Source organism: Eschrichtius robustus, chromosome 17, assembly GCF_028021215.1.
Source record: "Eschrichtius robustus isolate mEscRob2 chromosome 17, mEscRob2.pri, whole genome shotgun sequence".
NCBI lineage: Eukaryota > Metazoa > Chordata > Mammalia > Artiodactyla > Eschrichtiidae > Eschrichtius > Eschrichtius robustus.
In genome coordinates, this window is record NC_090840.1 from 76,306,794 (window position 1) to 76,319,999 (window position 13,206).

The window sequence follows — 13,206 nt, forward strand, 5'->3', positions numbered from 1 at the left end:
TGTGGCTCAGGACCCAAGGTTTTAGCTGTACAAAAGGCACATGTGTTGGGATTCACACTGTGCCCGCAAATCAACCACAGCTGACATTTAAAGAGAGGACCGACCCCCTCAGACCCCACCCCTTCCTGGGAGTGAATATGGGTACGGTACGTGGGCTGGGAGAGGGTGTTCATGGGTTGGTGAGTTTAACTGATTCCTGAGGTGGGGTGAGAAAAGTGAGTGTCCTGGGTTGCCAAGTGAACAATTTGGCCTGCAGCCTGAAGGATGCACAGTGAAATGAATCCTCAACTCCAACTCCTCACATAAAGCCGGGCATCGAGAAGAGCTTGAATGAAGGAATGAATAAACCTCAATGAAGGAATGAACATTTGGGAGGGCAGTGAGTTTACAAGTAGAGACTGACTCCCACCGGGGTACCACTACCTCCAGGAAGATTTCCCTGGCCTCCCCTCCCCCACTGGGTTAGATAAAGGAATGAACATTTGGGAGGGCAGTGAGTTTACAAGTAGAGACTGACTCCCACCGGGGTACCACTACCTCCAGGAAGATTTCCCTGGCCTCCCCTCCCCCACTGGGTTAGAGGCCTCTGCCCAGACCCCCATAACACCTTCCCCTACCAGCCTGCAAAGATGTCCACGTCCTAATCCCCAGGACCTGTGAATGTGTTAGGCTACATGGGTTACGCAACAATGAGGAGCTAAGGCTGAAGATGGAATTAAGGTTACTGATCAGCTGATCTCCTTAAAACAGGGAGATTATTCTAGATTATACAGGTGGCCTGATGTAATCAAAAGGGTCCTTAAAAGTAGAAAAGAGGGGCTTCCCTGGTGGCGCAGCGGTTGAGAATCTGCCTGCCAATGCAGGGGACACGGGTTCGAGCCCTGGTCTGGGAAGATCCCACATGCCGCGGAGCAACTAGGCCCGTGAGCCACAACTACCGAGCCTGCGCATCTGGAGCCTGTGCTCCGCAACAAGAGAGGCCACGATAGTGAGAAGCCCGCGCACCGCGGTGAAGAGTGGCCCCCGCTCGCCGCAACTAGAGGAAGCCCTCACACAGAAACGAAGACCCAACACAGCCATAAATAAATAAATAAATAAATAATTCCCATTTAAAAAAAAAAAAGTGGAAAAGAGGAAAGAACCAGAGAGATGGCGGCACGAGAAGGACGAGGACCAACACTGTTGACTTTGAAGACAGAGGAAGGGGTCAAGAGCCAAGGGATGAAGGAGGCCTCTAGAAGCCGGAAAAGGCAAGGGAATAAATAGATTGTTCCCTAGAGCCTCCAGAAGGAACAGAGTCCTGAGCACACCTTGAGGTTAGCCCAGTGAGACTCATTTCAGACTTCTGACCTCCAGCACTGAAAGAGAATAAATTTGTGTTGTTTTAAGCCACTAAGTTTGGGGGAATTTGTTACAGCAGCAAGAGGAAACTAATACATCACTTATCATTAGACTGATCCTAATATAATGTAATTTTTATTTATATGCCTATCACTGCCATCAATAATGATGATGATGATGATGATGATGGCAGCTAACATTTGTTGAGCACTTACCACATGTCAGGCCCTGCAGCAAATTTTTCATACATATAAGATACTATAAAAAGGTAACTTCAATTGAACACTATGGTGAAGGTAAACACAGGGATCTGACAGTGGGAGAGGGAGCTAGAGGCACCTTCAAGGAGTTAAAGACACAGGTATATTTTACAGGATGAGCAGGAGGTAGCCCAGGAGAGAGGAAGAAAGTCCCAGGCAAGAGGAAGAACACAGCAGACCCTCAGAGAGATGAAACAGCAGGACACGTCCCGGCAAGCATTTTGGTAGCTCAGCTGCAGGCTGATAATTTCCACGTTGGTGCCTTTCGTCCCTAAGTCTCCTCTGAGGTCCAGAGTCGTGTCTGCCTGAAATCTCCACCTGGATGCCTTGCAGACATCTCAAGCTCAGAACGGCCCCCGTGGAACCTGTCTCTAGGCACACGTTTCCCCAAGGTCTTCCCTGTCTCTCCAAATGACACCCAGCTGTTCAAACCAGAACCCAAGAGTCATCCTTGAGTCCTTCCGCCTGCCCCACCCTCATTTAATCCATCACCAGATTTCATCAAGATCCAACCAACCAGGCTGCACTCACTTCTCTCCACCTCCACTGCCACTGATGGAGGTTCCACCCTGACCTAAGCCACCCTCATCTTTCCTATTACTGCAGTGGCCTAATAACTGGTCTCCCTGCTTCCACTCTCGGCCCCCTGTGATCCACTCTTATAAAAAAGCAGTAAAAGTAATCTCTTAAAAATGCCAATCAGACCCCACTCCTGAGCCTAAACTCATCAAAGTTTCCCTTTGTACTTGGTGGGGGGACTGTCCGCAGCACAGTGTGATCCGCCCCTGCCTCCCTCTAAAACCTCACCCTGTGCCATTTTCCCCATCCCGCCCCCGACTCCCCTCACTCCCAGGAACACATCGAGCTCTTTCGTGCACAGAGGACTTCGCACATTCTAATCCCTCTGCCTGGAACGCCCTCTCTCCTGCAACCTCTCTACCTGGCCAGTTGCTTCTCAATTCTTCAGCCTCAGTGAGGCCTTTTCCTGGCAAAACTAGAACTCCCCCCGACACACCCCACCCCACTTCACTTTGGTCATCGGGTCGATTCCTTGTGTGTGCTTCCTTGATAACAAGAATCACAATCTTTCATTTGTTAGAAGTTACCTGCTTCTTTATTTTTGCCCAGATCCTCCAATGGAATGCCAGCCCCATGAGGGCGGGACCAGGCCTATTTTGTTCATCGGGTCGATTCCTTGTGTGTGCTTCCTTCATAACAAGAATCACAATCTTTCATTTGTTAGAAGTTACCTGCTTCTTTATTTTTGCCCAGATCCTCCAATGGAATGCCAGCCCCATGAGGGCGGGACCAGGCCTATCTTGTTCATCGCTGTATCACCAGGACTTCACACTGCTTAGCATGAAGCAGGTGCTCAGTACAGGCTCGCTGAACTGACTCATTGAAAGAGAAAGTGCGAGGCTGACACTGAAAGATGAGGCTGGAAATAGAAGGCCTTGAACACAGGGTCCTATTCATCTTTGCGCAACTGGCACCTTCCACAGGGGAGCCACTTAGCAAATGTGCAATAGAAGAATGAAAGAATGACTCAAATTCCAGATGAATCTGAAAAGTGCTGTCCTTTCTGATCAAGGTTCCGGAAGCAGCTCCCTCTCCTCCTTGGGACTTCTCAGGAGGTAACATATCCAGGGCATATAGCAAGTGCTCAATAAATGCTAGCGATCGCTGTTACTATTGCTTACATGGGGATCATTCATGCATCCCATAGAAAAGACCTGTTCTCCAACCCATGCAGATAGAGTGGCTGGGAAAGAAGTGGGAAGAAGAAACACAGGAGGGGAAAATGAGAATGGGGCCACAGGATCCAGTCAAATTCCACTGAGAACTTGGAGGGAAAATGCAGAAACGACAATGTTCCAGGTAATACAGGTTCCCTTCTTGCCTCTAGACTTCAGCCACCTGGGTGCAACATGGAGATGGCCCGCAGGGAGGTGGGTCCTCAGGAAGGGTGAGGGAGGGTCCCATTTGTCTGCACACACTCATTTGGGGGCCTGCAAGCCTTCGACTGATTTTGCAAAATCTGGCTCACTGTGGCTGGTGAGGAGTGGGGAGGTGGAGAGAATTTCAATTTCCTTCACCAAATGGCAAGCTTTAGAAAAAGTCCTTTCTCTCCAACGTTATCACATACTAAAAATGAAAAACCAGCCATTCGGAGCTCTCGTAGAGAGAAAAATAGATGGGCTGCCTAGCTCACAAGATACAGGAGGGCTGGAAATCATGTCTAGAGAACATCATACGGTACATTATGTGCTAAGATACTGCCCTTTTTTGGACCTGGGAGTTTCTATTTTTTACAAAAGAATGGGATAGAAAAAAGTCATTCCTATATAAGAAGCCACCCATTTTATATTTCAAATCCATTTGGTGGCTGAAGCTCCAAATCCATTTAGTAGCTGAACAGTAGGGGTTAGGGAATTTTTTTCTTTTAACTCTGTCTCAAAATATACAGGGCTTCCCTGGTGGCGCAGTGGTTGAGAATCTGCCTGCCAATGCAGGGAACACGGGTTCGAGCCCTGGTCTGGGAAGATCCCACATGCCGCGGAGCAACTAGGCCCGTGAGCCACAATTACTGAGCCTGCACGTCTGGAGCCTGTGCTCCGCAACAAGAGAGGCCGCGATAATGAGAGGCACGCGCACCGCGATGAAGAGTGGCCCCCACTTGCCGCAACTAGAGAAAGCCCTCGCACAGAAACGAAGACCCAACACAGCCATAAATAAATAAATAAATAAATAAACCCAAAGTTAAAAAAAAAAAAAATAGATGTAACACTCAAAGATTTCAGCTAAAAGAAAAAAAAAAAAATATATATATATATATACAGTTTCAGATAACTGCATATCTCAAAAAATAGCAGCAATAACAGACAAGACAGAACAAGAGAGGGCACTAAAACGATGAAGGTTATAATGCCAAGAAGGCATATTTCCCAACATTTCATGGCTGACAGACCATAAACTGACATTAGTGAAATGAGCACTGGACGGGGAGTCTGAAGCCTGGCCACGTGACTTTACATAAGTCACTTCACCTCTCTAGGCCTCAGCTGTATAACAAGAAGAGACTGAAACAACTATTCTCAAAGATTCGATGCTTCCAGAAGACCTGCATCTTCTCTTCCTGCATCTTCCTCCAACTACAAAACGGAAAGGCCTTGGGCTGAAGTTTGATGGAGAGATAAAACTGGCCTCAATATTGAATTATGTTTTACAATCCCCAAACATTTCTCAGCAATCCATGCCCTGCTGTCATCCCAGAATCCATTCTGCTAAGACAAACTGACCGAGTCTACGGGTAAAAAAGTAGGAGAAAGTTCTTGTTCTTTCTGATTAGTGCAGGTAAAGCTGAGGTCACGCTAAGGATGGTCTGAAGTTGGCTCTCCATCCCCCTGCGCTAGTGGAAAAATAAATTATTGAAGGAAACCGCTTTAGGAATGCCCGAGAAGAACTCTCGGGATGTAGGAAACCGCAGAACACCAGACGCCAGCGAGTTTCTTTTTTCTTTGAAACTTCACGTTGCTCTCAGAAAATGCAGCAGGTCCCCAAATGGTACAAGCAGAAAAACACAAGCCACGTCCCTATCTTCCCGTGAACAAACCCCAAGCCCCCGAGTGGGAATTTTTTCCCTAAGTTTCGTTCGCTGAAATTAAGTGGCCTGGGGCCTGCCTGGCAGCGCCGAGCCCCAGCCGGGGCCGGGGGCCGCGGGGCCGGGCCGGCCGTTCCCGAAACCGCGGGGAACTTTCCTCCGCCGCGCCCGAGACAATGCCACGGCCGGCGCCCGCGCCTCCGGCCGGGAGGGCGCCCCATCGGCGGGGCCCCGGCCCCTCTCCGGGAAGGCGCGCGAAACCCCCGGCGCGGCGCCACCCGTCCCACTCCGCGCCTCGGGGGCGCAGACCCCCCTGGGCGGCGGAGCCCGGCCCTGCGGAGCCCGCGGCCGGCGCCCTCCCCGCGCACCGGGCACCCGGCCGCGAACGGAGCCGGGACCCTCCCGGCGCCCCGTGCTGGCGCCTGTCCGCGCGGGGGCCGGGCAGGGGGCGCCGACGACCCGGGGCGACCCCGCGCGGCCCCGCCGAGCCCGTCCAGGCGCCCCGCAACTCACCGGGACCGGGCGGGCCGCTGGGCATTATTCCATCGCGGGCTCGGCGCCGGCTCCTCGGCGGTGGCGGCAGCGCAGACGCCCGCGCCCCGGCTCCCCTCGGCCGGCCGATCGCGGCTCTCGGAACGGAAAGCGGGCGGCGGCCGGAGCAGCCGGCGGGGCGGGAGGCGCGGGCCGGGGGCTGCCCGAGCGCAGAGTGCCCGCCCGCGGCGGCGGCGGCGGCGGCGGCGGCGGCGGCGGCGGCGGCGGCGGCGGCGGCGGCGGCGGCGGCGGCGGCGAGGCGCGAGAGCCGAGCGCGGCGCAGGAAGGGGCGAGCGACCATGTGCCGAGGGGAGGAGGCCGCAGCGACGCGCGCGGCTCGGACGATCCCGCTCGGCGGCGGAGGGCGCGGGCTTCAGGAAATCCAAACACTTCGACAGGAAATCGGAATCCTGACTAAGCATTCCCGGCCCGGGGGCCGCCCCACGCCGGGGGCTCCCGCCTCGCTTAACCCTTGGCCCGCCGGCACGCAGGAGGGGCGGCGGGCTGGCTCTCCGACGCTGCGCTCGGGGCAGGCGGGGTCTCGGACACCCGACTCCGGCGTGCGAGCTGGGCCGGGGTCTGGCATCCTACCCCTTCGGCCCCACACCCCCGCTGGCCTGCCTTCTCCTCGCTCAGAGGTAGAAGGGGTGGGATTTGTCCCGATAAAACCTTGGCCTTGGGAGGTGCCTTTGTAAGTCCCCGGACACCAGGAAGGGACCTTGGCCTCTCTCCCATCCTGCAGAGAATGAACTTGCAATCTCCTGGCGGTTTCCCCTATTTTTTCATAAAATAAATGACTTTACCTGGCTGCCCCCTTTCACGGCTCCGCTTTGCTAATTTCCTCATTTTTTGCGCAGTGCCAGGGGGCAGGACCTTTCCGGGTCGGGATAGTATAGAAATAGTATGCACAGTAACAGTATGGACTTTGGACTCTGACCCGGGTTGGAATCTGGACTTTGCCTTTTTTCTAACTGTGTTACCTTGGGTAAGTCACTTCACTTCTCCGAGCCTCCGTTTACTCAAATATGAAATGAGGTGGTCATACCGCCTTCCTAGGTTTGATTTGGAAACCAAATGTTTAGACAGGGACTGACACACTGTAAATGCTCAGATAAATGATAGCCATGATTGTCTTTATTACCACAAGAGATATCAGAGAAAGAAGGGTTTTACTGGTGGAGGGTGTGCTGTGCATCTATACCTACTTAACAAAGCCTCGGAACTTCATTAACCTCCTTATCGCCCAGAGATTATTTTTCTTTGCAGCGTTTCAGAAATTGCTCTCTGCAGAGGAAAAGGTTAGTGGCTATGGCAGACCCCCTTCTGGTGAAATCTGAAACTCAGCAAACCTCACAGAATTTGCTATTTTACTCTTAACCTGAGAGTCAGGACACTGGGGGTGTTTGTTAAAAAGAGTCTGGAGAGGCTTTACAAAGTTTGAGAAAACCAGAGAAAATCTCCATCCATTCAGGCCTGGATTAGGTGGCCAGCAGGAGTGATTCACTGTGGCTTCCCACGGAAATGCCACATTAGGGGTTTTCTACCTGGAGGATGCAGCTTGGTGGTTTTGCTGTAAGTGTCTCAAATTCCTTTGAAACCCAATCTGACTTGAAGAGGGAACAACGTACCCATGAATGAAAACCAAACTTGAAATGAGCCTGCCAGGCACTGAAAGTTGGGTATCAGCTCCCCATCTCTAAGTAAGGACCGGATGTCAGTTTTAGACCCAGTTTGTCTCTTTTCTGCAACTCTTTTTCAGTGGCCAGAAGCAGTGGGACAAGCTCCTGGTTTGGCCCCGGGAGTCCAGGGTCCTGCCCAAGGCCCTTTTTGCAGCTGCTAGTACCTCTGCCTGGAAGAATCTCTGCTTGGCTGTTCGTTGAACTCAGCTCACAGCTCAGAAGTCGAGAGACCTCAAAAGGGGCTTTCCCCAACCATTGGCTCTACTTGTCTTTATAGCCCTTGTCATGGTTTAATTTGTCCTGTTTATTTGGTTGCTTATTTGTCATCTGTCTCCCCCTGCGTGGGTAAGCTGTATTAGGGCAGGACTGCTGCTTGTCTGCATCACTCCTGTATCCCGGTGCCAAGAACAGTGCTGGCCCATACGAGACCTTCAATAAAGACATGTCCAATGAATGAAAGAGGTAAACCAGGTTAGAGTAGCAGGTTCAATCTGTCCCTTAGCTCCCTGTATCTTCCGCTTTGGGGGAGAGGCTTTCAAATGGGAAAGCCCAGTGTAATGGAAGAAGCACCAGAGGCTCTATTAATGGCTCTGGAAAGTTAAAACTGTAAGTAATTAAGTCTGTCAGACGACATAACTGCAGTCTCATTGGTACAGTCCCAGTTAATTGTGCCCTCCTTTATGCTCCCCCAGCACTTCTATTCATTTAAAGAAGAATCAGGGACTTCCTTAGTGGTCCGGTGGTAAAGAATCTGCCTTACAATGCAGGGGACGCAGGTTCAATCCCTGGTCAGGGAACTAAGATCCCACATGCCTCAGGGCAACTAAGCCTGTGCGCCACAACTACTGAGCTCGCACGCCTCAACTAGAGAGCCTGCGTGCCGCAGACTACAGAGCCCATGCGCCCTGGAACCCGTGTGCCACAGCTAGAGAGAAGCCCGCGCACCACAACTAAGACCTGACGCAGCCAAAAATAAATAAATAAATAAATAAATAAAATCTTAAAAAATAAAATAAAATAAAGAACGAATCAATCACATTCTGTGCTTGCTCGGTACGTGCCCTCCTCAGTCAGATGGCAAACTCTCTGAGTTGGAGGGAAAGCAAAGGAGCCTGTATTTATTGACCACTTACTCTGATTGGGGCCCTGAGCAAGGTGAATTTGAATTCATTAAGTCATTGGTTAAGTGCTCAAAAATCTTCTGGGCAATAGATCTGCAAAGATGAACTGTTCTTGCTCTCCGAGAAAGACAAGAAAGTTCTATTTAGAAAGCAGAGAGATGATTACTCTTATAGAGGTATGTCCAGGGTGTCACAGAAAATTTAGAAATTTTCCTAAATCAGAAGGGAGTGGGTATCTTAGTCAGTTCAGGCTGCTATAACAGAATACCATAGACTCGGTGACTTATTTTTTTTTAAATAAATTTATTTATTTTATTATTTATTTATTTATTTATTTTGGCTGCGTTGGGTCTTTTGTTGCTGTGCACGGGCTTTCTCTAGTTTCTGTGAGCAGGGCTACTCTTCATCGCAGTGCATGGGCTTCTCATCGCAATGGTTTCTCTTGTTGCAGAGCACGGCTCTAGGCACGTAGGCTTCAGTAGTTGTGGCACACGAGCTCAGTAGTTGTGGCACACGGGCTTAGTTGCTCTGCAGCATGTGGGATCTTCCCGGACCAGGGCTCGAACCCATGTCCCCTGCACTGGCAGGCGGATTCTTAACCACTGCACCACCAGGGAAGCCCAACTCGGTGACTTATAAACAACACACATTTATTTCTCACAGTTCTGGAGGCTGGAAAGTCTGAGACAGGTGCTGACAGATTCGATGTCTGGTGAGAGCCCTCTTCCTGGTTCATAGACGACCGTCTTCTTGCTGTGTCCTCCCATGGTGGAAGGCGCAAGGGAGCTCTCTGGGGTCTCTTTTACAAGGGCACTAATACCATTCATGAGGGCTCCACCCTCATGACCTAATCACCTCCCAAAGGCCCCAACTCTAATATCCATGACATTGCGGGTTATAAAATTCAACATATGAATTTTGGGGGTATACAAACATTCAACCTATAGCAGGGAGTTAGAAACCACTTCCAAGAAGCAGGGGCTCTTAAACTAAGCTTCAAGGAAGAGGTGGGACTTATCTAGGTAGACGAGGGGGCACAGGCCCGTCAGCCAGAGCAAAAAGCACAGTGCTGATGATGCTCAGCAATCTGTCCCCTGGACCCACCTCTGAGCTCACCTGCAGCTGCAGTTTGATGCCATCTGTCCAGAGGAACTGTCCACCTGAAGCACGTGTCCCTCTCTTCCTCTCTGCCTGGGGCCTTTCCCCAAGGCTGCGGGATCTTGCCCAGACGGGAAATGCCTAACAGCCTCGGGGCAGCCTCCAACCAATCAGTGGATAAATGTCACAGCCTCCCATCCCTAAGGGGGAACAGTCCTAAAGTGCTTTCAACACAGTTCCTCAGAGGATCCCCAGTGGAACTGAGTCCCATTGCCCCCAGTCATAACTCTCTCATTAGTTCCCTATGCCTCTTCTCTCTTCCCTGCCTCACTCTCTCACTCCCTCATTTGTTCTGCCTGGAATCAATCACCTCCCAAATAAACTAACTGCACCCAATTTCTTGTCTCAAGGTTTGTTTCTGGGGAGACACAAAGCAGATCAGCATTCATTCATTTATTCACAGATATTGACCAGGCACCCCCTCTGTGCCTGAGCAAAGACTGAGCCTGAGTAGGAGCGTGTAATATATTTGGGTGACTCTACAAGGTTCAGCATGGTCTGAGGAAATGGTACAAGTTCGGTCATGGAAAGCAATGAGTCTAAAAAGCTTTGCACCATTTTACAGATCAGGAAACTGAGGCACAGGAATGTCGAGTAACTGGCCCAAGGTCAAACACTTAGTTCACAGAGGAGTTTTGGAGTCCAGGCTCTTAACCATCACCCTATACTCCCTCTCCTGGTGGTTAGAGCTATGGGTGCGGGCTGCTGATGAATTCACCCATGGGGAATGTGTAGAGTGAGAAGATACTGGGATCAAGATTGAACACTGAGGGACACCGTAGGCAACAGAGGAAGGGGTGCCCACAAAGCAGACTGGGGAGGGGGAGGGTGGTCCAGGAAGGGAAGTGGAAGGAAAACCAGGGGTCAAGGGAAGAAATTGCTCCTAAAAGAAAGGAATGGCCAACACTCTCAAATGCCACAGAAAGTCCAATCAAAGAAGGATTGGAAAGCAAGTGCCCATTTTATTTGACAATTAGAAGGCTGATAACTTTTGCCAGAACAGCCTCAATGGAGTGGAGGAATTGGAAGCCAGATTGCAGTGGGTTGAAGAGTGAGTGGGAGACAGCAAGTGTAGACAATTATTTTCAGAAACATGGCAGTCTAGCTCGTGGGAGGTAAGAGTGGAGGATCCTTTAAAGACGGTGGGCGAGTGAGCATCTGTGCCTGATGGGAAAGTCCCAGTAGGGTGGGAGAGGTTGAAGAGGAAGGGCAGGGTCCCTAATGGAACAGGTCCTGAGGGTGAGAGGGGATGGGATCTAAAGTGAGGTGGGAGGGGATGAGCCCTGGACCTGGAGGACCACCTTGTCCCCTGGAGGAGAGGGCCAGAGGGAAAGGAGCAGAGCACTCAGATGCCATCAGGAACTTCTCCTGGATTCACAGGCCAGGGATTAGGCGGGCTCTTAAAGGTCCCTCGTTTAATTCCTCATGACATTCATGCTCTGGGCGAAATGAATTCATCCCAATGTAGATGAATAAAAAGTGACTTCCGCCTCGTAACTGGGAAAGAAATAGCATAAGGAGCTATTTTGGCCCAAAGTAGGTGAGTGAAGATGGAAAGGAAAGGGAGAGCAGGAGGGGCTTTAGGGAGCCAGGAGACACACAGCTCGGTGACTGATGGCTGGAGGGAGAGTCGGGGGGCAGTGGTGAGAACAAGCCAGGTGGGCGCAGTGGTGCTCACCTGTGAGGAGGAGGCGGAGCGTGGTATTCTCAGCCGTGATACAGAGCAGGGAAGGGGAAGGTTTTGAGGAGGAAGGTGATTAGCTCCTGTTTGTGCTTTGTGCCGGGAAGGCAGTGTGGGTGCCGCTGAGTCTTCGCCTTTGCTGGGCGGGGACGCGGGGGAGCAGGCTGGAGGGTGGCGGGAAGCCGGCAGGTGGAGGGCTCTACGCAGCTGGTGAGTAGGGGAGCACGCGCCTACAGAGCTAACACCCTTCACTCGCTTCTCCCTGTCTTGCTTTGTAGCCATAAAGCAGGATTTCTCGTCCTTGGCACTATTGACACATCGGACCAAACAATTATTTGCTGTGGGGCCTTGTGCATCGGAGGATGTTTAGCAGGATCCTTGGCCTCTACCCAGCCGATGCAGTGGCACCTTCCCAGCTATGACAGCCGAAAATGCCTCCAGACGCTGCAAAATGTCCCCTGGGGCTGGGGGCAAAATTAAGAACCACTGCTCTGTCATCTTTTCCTCGGTTCACTTAAAAAATTGTTCTTTAAAAGGTGCAACTTTGGATAAACTTTTTTAGCAGAAGCATCTATTCCCAGTTGTGGAGTCACATTGTCTGGGTGCAAATCCTGTTTCCACCACTCCGCTGGTTTCGCTGTTGTTTTATTTTTTTCTTGTTTTGTATTTTCTCTGTCAAATGAGGTTTTGGACAGGGTGAAAGGAAGTAATCCAGGTAAAGTGCTTGGCTTGGTATGGAGTACCCAGTTAACAATCAGTCGTCAGTCACTCGCTATTCATCTTTTTTTTTAAATTTATTTATTTATGGCTGTGTTGGGTCTTCGTTTCTGTGTGAGGGCTTTCTCTAGTTGTGGCAAGCGGGGACCAGTCTTCATCGCGGTGCGCGGGCCTCTCACTATTGCGGCCTCTCTTGTTGCGGAGCACAGGCTCCAGACGCGCAGGCTCAGTAATTGTGGCTCACGGGCCCAGTTGCTCTGCGGCATGTGGGATCTTCCCAGACCAGGGCTCGAACCCGTGTCCCCTGCATTGGCAGGCAGATTCTCAACCACTGCGCCACCAGGGAAGCCCCAGTCACTCGCTATTATTAGTAATATTCGTAGTGGGATGTAGGCACAGGTGAGACCTGTAGCGAGCATTTGGTCATTTGGGCCTGGAGATATGGATGGCACAGATGTGTCACAGGTAAAAGGGCACACTTGAAGCTGTGGACATTTATGACATGGCCTGGAGAGAGTGGATAGGGAGAGGAAGGGAGCTGTAAGCCAAAACCGCAGACATCACCTCCATTTACTGACTGAGCAGCCGGAGGAGGAGGAGTCTGTAATTGACATTTGGGCAGTCAGAAATGTAGACAGGGAAGCAGGTGTGAGTTTTTCATTGAGCCAATATCAGGCAGCTCCCCTGACCTTTGGGTGGTGGCAGGGTTGGCAGCAGATTGCTGTATTGTGGGACGATGATGATGATATTGATGTGGCCCCTGAGTGCTCACCTGAGTCGGGTGCTGTACAAATATTAACGTTCATTTAATGCTCCCAAGGCTATCACTTAGGTACTATTTATTACCCCCATTTTAGAGACAAAGAAGCTGATGCATAGAGAAGGAAGTGAAGGAAGGTGAGTTTGTCAGCAAAGTAGGGTGGGAGGAGAAAGGGCCTTTCATGTGCAGAGAACCACATGAGCAAAAGCGGAGCCCAAGCACCTCGTGCATCCATCAGTGTCAGGAAACAAAGAGTGTGAGGCAGGTACAAAGGGTTAGAGGGCAACACACAGGGGGCCCCTACGATGGAGAATGGTCAGCAGTGCCATGCCCAGCCACAACGGAGCCCAAGGCAAA

The 13,206-nt window shown here is 51.2% G+C and overlaps 1 protein-coding gene across 2 annotated transcripts in view; it reads right to left on the bottom strand.

Moving 5' to 3' along the window:
* Positions 1–5,883, bottom strand: part of ASAP1 (ArfGAP with SH3 domain, ankyrin repeat and PH domain 1) — a 350,516-nt gene extending 344,633 nt beyond the window's left edge. For both annotated transcript variants that reach the window (XM_068525312.1, XM_068525311.1), the window contains exon 1: positions 5,716–5,883. The gene's annotated coding sequence lies outside the window, so the exon portion shown is untranslated. The remainder of the gene's footprint in view (positions 1–5,715) is intronic.
* Positions 5,884–13,206: the final 7,323 nt, after the last annotated feature.